The sequence below is a fragment of the Tachypleus tridentatus genome, chromosome 10 (assembly GCF_004210375.1).
Source record: "Tachypleus tridentatus isolate NWPU-2018 chromosome 10, ASM421037v1, whole genome shotgun sequence".
Classification (NCBI taxonomy): Eukaryota; Metazoa; Arthropoda; class Merostomata; order Xiphosura; family Limulidae; genus Tachypleus; species Tachypleus tridentatus.
The window spans coordinates 178,520,442-178,530,210 of NC_134834.1; positions in this window are offsets into that span (position 1 = coordinate 178,520,442).

The following is a 9,769-nucleotide window of genomic DNA, read 5'->3' on the forward strand; positions in this document are numbered from 1 at the left end:
TCGCTATTGCTTTTTAGCTCGAGATATGTAACTAAACTGTGTATAACAAAATTTACGTTTCTTCAAGTTACACTCAGCTTATTTCAGAAGTGACTATTGTTCAAACATCAAATGCATACTTCTTCACTTTAGTGCTCAGTACTTGTGAAACCATTAAGTCTCAGCTATATATGTAAGGGATACCACATTCGCAGCTACAACCTCCTTCTCTACTGAAACTGGAACATTATCAAAACAATCAGAGATACTTACGTACACGTTAGACTGCAGCCATGCTAGTTTGCAGATGTGTGACAATTAAGGAAAACATTATTCTCAAAAAGAAGTGAGAGACCTCTTTCGGCTATGAAAGAAATTACGCATACTCTACTTCATTGCATGATATTTGCCTTTGGAATCTTCCTTAGAAAACTTTGCACAAGACAAACTAGCTGAAGACATTTCAACTCATATTACTGACTTAATTTCTGTCCTATTAGAGGCCTTCAACTGGCAAGCAAGATTACTTTGCCTGATCACCCAATCATCACGGATGATCATATTAGGTTATCGAACAGGGAATACAATGATTTTATTGAACTTCTCAATTAAAAATATCTGGCTTATTGTGAACTAACGTTAGAGGGCCACTTGATCTAACTCCAACAAACTAGCTACTACTGCACCAAAAGTCTTCTAGCCATATCATTGGCAAAGGTAGTGATTAAGATATTTTCTGTTGACACCAGCCATGAGGAGCTAACATTCTATTACTTGTGGTCCAGCCAACATCAGATCTACAAACAGTAAAAGCTAACTAATACGTATGACACAATTTGAGTAAAAACGTGTGGTCTATGATAATAGTGTACAACTAATGTCTGCGCACATCCTTCATTGGAATCACGAGATATTGAGAGTAATAAAGTTCTTCCTATGACTTAAATTCATGAAAGCCAACAAGGCTAAATATCATTAAGCAGAAACAGAAAGAGTTGACATCATTCCAAATCAAAGGTAAATAAAATGATATCCAGCAATAGTTTGGAAACAGTGCCAATCAGCACCCTTTTAGACTTTCACCAATAGATGGAAAATGAGTGGTGACAAGGGTGACATCCAGCAAGAGTTTGGGAAGAGTGCTCTTTAACAGAGTTTCACCAATAGGTGGGAGATAAATGATAAAACAGTATCAAAGGAAAAATGACTAAAGAAATGGTTAGCAAAAACGGAGAAAAAAATTCAGCAGAAAAGAGTGGGGTTATTAACATAATTCTACCGAATGACAATGATCTTCAGATGTTATGGGATATTTATTCTCCTCATTGTAAAATTGATACAGATTCTTTACTATACAGCAATATGATGATGGTGGCTAGGAATAGGCCCTTGTAATCTTGCATAAGCTTGCAAAAAATAAGTGTGAAAACAAAAGTGCAAATTTTTTACTTAATATGTAAAAATGAAAAAGTGTATACATCTACGTACACTGCTGGCCAAAATCTTAAGGCCAATGAACATAAAGAAAAAATATGCATTTTGCGTTGATAGACTCAGCTACTCATTTGAGTAGAGATTCGAAAGATGAAAATAAGAAAAGGGAAAATAAAAATAAAAGACTTTTTAGCATTTAATAGGGAAAATGTGAACACTATAAAATTAGCCTAAATACTAGCTGGCCCAAAGTTTAAGATCACACCAAAAAGAAGTCTTAAACAGGGTAGGAAATGCCCAACAAGAAGTCTCAGTAGTGAGTTGCACGGCCGTCATTGCGAATAATCGCAAACATTCCCTTTAGTATGGTCGATATAAGCGTTTGTAGAAGACTGGCTGGAATATTGTTCCAAGTGGTGAAAATGGCTTCACGAAGATCATGCACTGTTTGGAATTGACGTCCCTTTCTATAGACTTCCCTTGCCATCCACCTCCAAACATTTTCAATGGGGTTCAGTTCGGGCAAACACGCTGGATGGTCCAAAAGAATCACGTTATTCGCCATGAAAAAGTCCTTTGTCCTGCAGAAATTGTGGATTGCAGCATTGTCCTGCTGAAAGATCTAGTCATTTACACACAAGCGAGGGCCTTCAGTCAATAAGGATACTCTCTCCAACATGCGAATGTAGCCAGCTGCTTTTTGACGCCCCTGTATAACCTGAAGTTTTATTGTTCCATGGAAGGAGAAAGCACTCCAGATCATGATGGAATCTCCTCCACTGTGTTATGTAGAAAATGTCTCCGGTGGGATATCCTTATCATGCCAGTAACGTTGGAAGCCAGGTTAAATTTTTTCTCATCAAAGAACAAAACCCTCTTCCACTTTTGTATGTCCCATGTTTGGTGCTTCTCAGCAAAGTTCAACCGAGCTGTTTCGTGGTGTGAAAGGAGGCGTGGCCTTTGAAGACGTCTACGGTTTTTAAAGCTTCTCTCTCGTAGATGCCGTCTTATTGTTCTTGAGCTGCATTCTGCATCCGTGAGGGCCTTAATCTGGTTCGACGATCGGCTAGTGTCTTGCCGGACAACTCATCGAATCATCCTGCTCAACGCCGGAGAAATTTTCTTGAGCTGACTACTTGAAATTCTCGTTCCCTATACCTCAAGGTATTTTAAGAAACTTGTAACAGTAGTTTTACTACGCTCAATTTTACCAGCGATGACATGTTGAGAGACCTTACTTTTGCAGCTCGGCAATTCTGCCACGTTCAGACTCTGTCAACTTTTAGCCTTTGCCATATTTTTACCCAATGTAACACAGGAGATGTCAGTGGGAGATGTTGACAACGCTAATGCTTGATCACAAATGACTAAATTTCGTTATGTGTTTACCGATTTGCGCTTCGTTTCATAACGGTCTTAAATTTTTGACCAACTAGTATTTAGTCTAATTTCATTGTGTTCACATTTTCCCCATTAAATGCTAAAAAAGTTTTTTCCCCTTTTCTGATTTTCATCTTTCGATACCCCCCAGTGGCTCAGCGGTATGTCTGCGAACTTACAAGGCTAAAAACCGGGTTTCGATACCCGTGGTGGACAGAGCACAGATAGCCCATTGTGCAGCTTTGTGTTTAATTCAAAACATCAACAACATCTTTCGAAGCTCTACTCAAATAAGTGATTTAGTCTAATAACGCAAAATGCATATTTTTTCTTTGTGTTCATTGGCCTAAAGGTTTTGGCCAGCAGTGAATATTGCATCTGTGTAGACTTTTAAAGATATAACAACAGTTTGCAAAATATTAGCATTTTTTTACTTTGTTTTTCTCTGTAAGTTCAAAATATTACAGTACAACTTAAAGTAGTTAAACAGAAGTTAAACTTATTCGTATAACTTGTGAAATAATTAAATAAAATATATAAAAGTTAAAAGAAAAAAAATCCTAATTTCACTCTTCTGTCGATAAGGCATGCGAGATGCCCTAACTGAGCCTTGAATTGCTACATAGTCTTAGCAAGTTTAGTCCTATGTTAAATTTCCCTTGTCATTCGTGTTATGGACTCCTTTCAAACTCCTCCATCTTGATATTTTTCGTAAAACCAGTATTGTACTCAAGTAAAATATTGCCTAGAGATCGTTAACAGTTTGGCTTGTTTATTTTATTGTTAACTACAAAGCTACACAATGGGCTGTCAACGCTGTGCCCAACAAGGGTATAGATACTCGGTTTTAGCGCTATTAACCTTCAGTCTTACCGCTTTACCATCTATTAATCATATACAGAGTTTTGGGTCTAGTTTGAAAACGTTACAACTTTTGTAGAGTGATTCTATGAGAGTTATTCACCAGAGTTTCGTATGTGTTAGTAAACGATGTTGATTTACGGTAAAAAATATTATCTCTGTTTCTTTTACTTCGTATTACGAGCTTCCTGCATAACAGTTTTATTAGCTTAATTGTTGATGATAAATGTATCTTGGAATACCATTAGCTTACCAAATATCTTTAGCTTATGAATTGACAGATAAAAATAGAATGTCAGCATAGAACAAGAAATTACAGATAATTAGATATGCAGATCCAAAACATACGATGTTTACTTACTACACAGAAAATACAACTCTGATATCTTCCGATGGACAGAAGCATGCTTATGGTCTTGCAAATCTAAACTCCGAGTTTTGATTACTCGCCGTGGACACAAAAGATAGTCAAACGTGACTCTTTTTATCAAAAACGAAACAAAAACTATGAGCACATATTAAGTTAAAATGGATACAATAATTTTCAATGAGCTTTCTGCAGTTACAGTCCCTGACAATTTTATTTAGATTTCAAACAATAATATACACGTGTGTATTGTAAACAAAAAACAAGTAATTAAAGAAATAAATGTTCTTGTTATTAGTATCTTAATCTTGAAGGTCATAAGGTTGGTTATTATTATATTACCTTTCTTATACTGAAATATCTATATTTCTGACATAATTTTTTTTCTGATTTCTTTATATCTTTTTTGGTATTGATCGAAAAAAATACTTTAGTCTACTTTGCTGACTGCTATCATATATTTTGTTTCAGACTTTCATCCAGAATCCAAATAGCCAACTTTCTCTGTTACATGAACTAACAAAAATCCGATATTGATTATGATGAAAACGTGTCTTATATGAGAAATATCTCAGTTATTGTTCAACAGTAATAGCCTTGTGACACTAAACTCTTAAATCACAAAGTAAAGAAGAAAAGGAAATGATATATGGACTAACCGATGGGAAAGTCACTAAAGTCACACTACCTCACTAAAGTCACACTGTCTCACTAAAGTCACGCTGCTTCACTAAAGTCACACTGCCTCACTAAAGTCACGCTGCTTCATTAAAGTCACACTGCTTCACTAAAGTCACACCGCCTCACTAAAGTCACGCTGCTTCATTAAAGTCACACTGCTTCACTAAAGTCACACTGTCTCACTAAAGTCACGCTGCTTCACTAAAGTCACACTGCCTCACTAAAGTCACGCTGCTTCCATAAAGTCACACTGCTTCACTAAAGTCACACTGCCTCACTAAAGTCACGCTGCTTCATTAAAGTCACACTGCTTCACTAAAGTCACCCTGCTTCACTAAAGTCACCCTCTTCACTAAAGTCACCCTTCTTCACTAAAGTCACGCTGCTTTACTAAAGTCACCCTGCTTCACTAAAGTCACACTGCAGTTCGTCTGAAATAGTACCAATGTTATTTAATTTTTTGTTCAGTTTAGAATTTATCACTGGATTTCCGAGATGTGATTTTTTGTAACACTGATATCGATATATAAATTTGTGTGTCCGATAAGACATAGGGAGTCCTGATTGATGAGAATGTAACTTCCGGTCGTCAAGGCCACTATCAAAAATAATCCTAGGCTATCGATATAAAGCCATGCAAGATAACCTCTTTGTAAGATAATGTAAAGTCAGTCACAAACAGTGGTAGAACTCGCGTAAACAGTCGAAATAACGAAGTTAAACGAATATAACTGCTATTCATGACATTAATACATTGCTCTAAGGAATCATATGATAACCTGACATTTTTATATTTTAACTAGGAAATAAAACAGCTACTATTATCAGCCAATGTCAGTGACATTTTTGTTAAAACGAATTAATATCAGCTACGTTATTCGGTGTCATATTATCAATTATGTTATTTATTTATAAAAAAACATTTTAATATATTCAGAATATTTATAAAAAATCTAATTTAAACTGTTTCATTCCAAGTATTTCTTGAAACAGATTTGATTAAGATATTAATTCATTGAACCTATAAAATCACCAGCCCGTATAAACGTATTAATAAAAGCGCTTAAAAATATTAAAATGTACGCTAACCACTCGGCCACACTCAGCCCACAGATGTAGTCTTAATGTTTATGAAATTCCTCTGTAGTAAAATCGCTTACTTTTTAAAATTGTTAATAATTTGGTTTGTTTTGAATTTCGTGCAAAGCTACTCGAGGGCAGTTTGCGCTATCCGTCCCTAATTTAGAAGTGCAAGACCAGAGAGAAGGCAGCTAGTCATCACCACTCACGGCCAACTCTTGGGATACTCTTTTATCAACGAATAGTGGGATTGATCGTAACTTTCTAACGCCCCCACGGCTGATAGGGCTAGCATGTTTAGTGTGACTGGGATTTGAACCCGCGATCCTCGAATTACGAGTCGAGTGCTTTAACCATCTGGGCATGCCGGGCCAAACTGTTTATAAGATCATACACTGTTACTAGGAGGAAGTCAAAAACCCTGAGGAAATTTGTCGTCGATATTGATATGAACTGCCAAACACGTATTACATGTGAAAATGTCACATAATGCTTATCTCGGAGTTCTCTTTCGTATCGAGTTCAAAGATAAAATATTACAATTTAAATACTTTTAAACTTGTACATTAATTTGATTGTCCTAGATTCAGCTCTGAAAGTGTATTTAACAAACCACCAATCGATTAAAAACACGTATAATAGAATATGCCAGTTTGGTGACCAATCACGAAGCGAGAATGCATAATCATGCTATCACTCAATGAAGTAACAATAAGTTACAATTCATTATTGCAAGAGGAAGTACCGAAGAAAGTTAAACTACAAAACAGTCTCTCGTGGTTACTTATTTGAGTCACTGATAAAAAGAAATGAGCTTAGCAGCCAACATAACACTCAGGCGATAGATAACAACACCGTTTAACACTAGTATTTAGTCTATAAAGGGTTTTAATACAAAAAAATAGCAACAATGGTTTGTAATTATCTCTCAAATCACCAAAAATGTCAGTCAAACAAAGTTTACTATACGCCAAGATTTTCAAATTCTCGTTATTTATTTGTTTTGCTTTCTTTCGGATGTTCGAGAAAAGATACACAAGGATAGTTTGCGCAAGATGTCTTTAATGTTGAACAGATAAATGAATAAGCACTTAACCAACAGCAACCATTATCAACGTAATCCGAGGGTCGCAGGTTCGAATCCCCGTCACACTAAACATGCTCGCCCTTTCAGCAGTGCTAGCATTATAATGTTACGGTCAATCTCACTATTCGTTGGTAAAAGAGTAGTTCAAGAATTGGCGGTGGGTGATGATGACTAGCTCCTTCCCTCTAGTCTTACACTGCTAAATTAGGGACAGCTAGCACAGATAGCCCTCGAGTAGCTTTGCGCGAAATTAAGAAAAAAACGTTTTGTTTATTCCTCTCAACTAGTAGAATCATTTTTATAACGCATTACAACCTCAAAATATTTAGCACGCTTTTATTAACTTTTTCTTTAATATTTTATATTAACGGAAAGTAAACAAAGAACTCTTGTATCCTTAGCCCAGATCGCTGACCATAATGTACTGTTAAAGATTATGGCGTTCCTCTGTGAGAAACAGAGTATTATTGATGCCTATAAAATTGCACGCTAATTTTTTGCAACTTAAATTTCTCTTTGCTTCTAGTGGTTCACTTTAGGATTCAATAATACTTGTTTTTACGAGGTCTGTTAAAAAAATACGCGGACTGACGTCATAAAACAAAATGTACTTTATTTAGAAGTTACAGGTCTGGGACCCCTTCAAAGTACTCTTCTCCCCAACGCACACACTTATCCCAACGATGTTTCCACTTGTTGAAACAGTCCTGGTACGCTTCTTTTGTAATGTCCTCCAGCTCCTTCGTCGCATTTGCCTTAATCTCGGGAATCGTCTCAAATCTTCTTCCTTTCAAGGGTCTTTTGAGTTTGAGGAACAAGAAAAAATCGCAAGGAGCAAGGTCAGGTGAGTAGGGGGGGTGGGGAAGAACAGTGATCGAGTGTTTGGCCAAAAACTCACGAGTTCTGAGGGCTGAATTTCGCAGCAACGCGGTGCATCTTCAATTTTTCGGTCAAAATCTCGTAACAAGATCCAACAGATATCCGACACTGTTCAGCAAGCTCCCTGACAGTCAGACGTCAATTTGCCCGAACCAGGGTGTTGATTTTGTCGACGTGTGGGTCGTCAGTTGACGTGGAAGGACGTCCAGGACGCTCATCATCTTCAATGGACTGTCGACCATCCTTGAAACGTTCATGCCACTTGAAACATGCCGTACGCTTCATAGCAACATCACCGTAAGCCGTGTTAAGCATAGCAAAAGTTTCAGTCGCAGGTTTTCCAAGTTTAACACAAAATTTCACAGCAAGTCGTTGCTCCTTCAGGTCATTCATTCTGAAATCCGCCAAACGAAAAAATCGCACTTCACTTAAAACCGCGTAGCTAATACACAAATGAAGATATCTGCAATCGGGAAATGGCGTCGTAATCAGCTGATCTGTGCAAACCTAGCGGCACCAAGCGGATTCCCCTGGAACCAACTGGAGCCGCGCAATTCAAACAGTCCGCGTATTTTTTGAACAGCCCTCGTAATCTTAAGAAACACTTATTTGTAATGATTTAAGAAATAATATAGTTTATCATTTTCGTTAATTAAAATATTTGTTTGGGTATATTTACTCTATTTTTTCTTTAATTTGTCTGTGTATAGCTATAAAATAACCTAGCCTTATATTGTGCATCTTTATTGTACTTATATTGTTTATTATTATGTACTCTGGGTGAGGCCACACATCTATATTTTTATAATTATACAACTTTATTTACAATGTTTATTTAATTAATAAAACTTTTTTTTTTATATTCAGTGAAATGTTTACAAATCCTAACCGAAAGCAAAATTAATTTCTTTTTTCAGTGATTTTAACCATTAGACAAAATGAACCAAAGAATTTCCAAAATAACTCACTTTATTCCACAGTTTAATTTTAAACAATCCGATAATTACAAAAACAATACGATGTAATTTGTTTGGAAGGTGTTCTGGAAAGTCTTTTTTGCATTAAATATCTTGTTTATTTTGGGCTTCACTTAATACTTTGTCGTAGAGCTTAATTGCTTTGTAGTAAATTCAACTTAATATAAAGGAATACTCGATTCAAGAGTTCTATCTATTAATTCTCTATTTTAGGATGTTCTAATTCTGATGTGTGTTTTTATAAAAAAAAATCAAAATACAAAAGCGATATTTCTATCCTAATGGATTTGTAAGATCATACGCAGGTTCTATTGTTCCTCTTACAATAGAACTCGACTAAAGACATTTTAATTCAGAGAGTCATTTGGTTCTTATATGTTCCTTTGCCACAGAGAAGTGTGTGTGTGTGAGTGTTTTTCTTACAACAAAGTCGCAGCGGGCTATCTACTGAGTCCACCGAGCAGAATCGAACCCCTAATTTTAGCATTGTAAACCCAAAGACTTAACGCTGTACCAGCGGGGGACCACAGAGAAGGTAGTGGCTCAGAATCAACTCAATCATCACTCAGTCATTTTCTTTCTAATACGTCCTCCGCTAGTACAGTAGTAAGTCTACGGATTTACAATAATAAAATCAGAGGTTCGATTCCCCTCAGTGGACTCAGCAGATAGCCCGATGTGGCTTTGCTATAAGAAAATACACTCTTTCCAACAGCCAAAAAGAAAAATATGGGAAAACTTAAATTAACAATAAAAGTATAAGGAGCCTTATATGAATAAATATGCATATACTGAAAATATAATGTTTTACACTGATATATTACAGCCGTAACTGACTAGCATAAAATAGAAACTCCGTGTCTTTAGGTTAGTTATTCCTTAAATAAGAAAACTAAAGCCACTACATGAGTTGTAATTTTATTAAAACAATAAATAAATAAATATATATATCTTATCAACCTACTTCATTGAAATTGTTTGTTTTTTTTTAAAAGGAACAATAAGTAACAAAAACAATTAGCCAAATATTTCTAAGAATTACTT